The following is a 1,286-nucleotide window of genomic DNA, read 5'->3' on the forward strand; positions in this document are numbered from 1 at the left end:
ATAAAAAGAGTTCTACTTGGTGTTCTGCAAAGATTCAAGTTGTATTGGAAACCTAACACTTATACAAAACTTTTAAACTAAGAATCACTCATTTTGGATGAGTTGAGAGGAAGATATGATACCTTAAAGTCACATRCACACATCTGTCATTAGTTGACAGATTGCACACTTAACTTAAATAAATTGGTTAATGCCTCAAAACATCATATTTTTGAGTGAAACTGGATTCAAATGAATCCTAACTCATATAAGAAMGTTTTAGAAGAAGAATAATACATTAAGAACAAGTAAGTAGAAAGATATTAGCATTCAAAGTAAGAGTTACCTACTGGTGGTTTCACAGTTTGCACACCTATAGAGTTTTACGTGCTTGGAGATCAAAACTCCATAATTTTATGTGATTCCACTTGAATGTAGGAGACAACCCATAAAATTAACTCTCAAAAGAAGAATCATTCTTTTTCATTGAGTTATGAGAGAGTTATGGCTGTTCAAAGTAGGGTTTACCTACTGAAAAACTCTCAGATATATATATACAATGTTTTGAGCATTTGGGGGGACAAAACTCAATGTTTTTGAGTGAAACCAAATGCATTGCAACCCCAACTCAATAAATAAACTTTTAAAAGAAACCTCATAATGTTTGAACAAACCATTTACAAGATATGGACGATTTGTGCACAAGCACATAATCTGTCAGCACAAAAAAAAAATACCATTTTTAAAAAACAAACCTACATGCAACATGATTTTACCCATTTTCTTGAGTTCTAATGTTTGGGTCATAGATTACCAMCRTYATATGAACATTTTTACATGTTTTTGGTGTGTAATCTCTCCTTAAAACTCAGAATTTTCGGAGGTTAGAAGATAGTAGATAGAAATGCATAAAAAGTGGGTTTTTCTTCCAAAATTTGCAAGAAAAAGAGGAAGATGAAGATGTTACCTTGATTATTGATGAGAAGGATATAATATCTTCAAAATCTTTGCTATTTTGATGGAAAAATATGAAGAAATTGGCTGGAGTTTGAACTCTTTTGCAAGAGAGAGCTAGAGAGAATTTTGAGAGAGGAGTTGGAGAGATGAAGTGAGAAAATGAGAGTTGTAGGTGGAGAAAGTGTGATATTTATATGTGGGAAGAGAAGGGAAATGGGGGAGGGGCCAGCCATAAGGGCCCAAGCCCACCCTCTACTACAATTTTTTTTTTAAAAAAGAAAGCCCAAAATGCACAAAATGCCTTTTTCTCAATTTTTGGCATTTTTCTTCATTTTAAAAGCCCATGATGA

This window comes from Cynara cardunculus (assembly GCF_001531365.2).
Source record: "Cynara cardunculus var. scolymus isolate 2C chromosome LG 6, CcrdV1, whole genome shotgun sequence".
Classification (NCBI taxonomy): domain Eukaryota; kingdom Viridiplantae; phylum Streptophyta; class Magnoliopsida; order Asterales; family Asteraceae; genus Cynara; species Cynara cardunculus.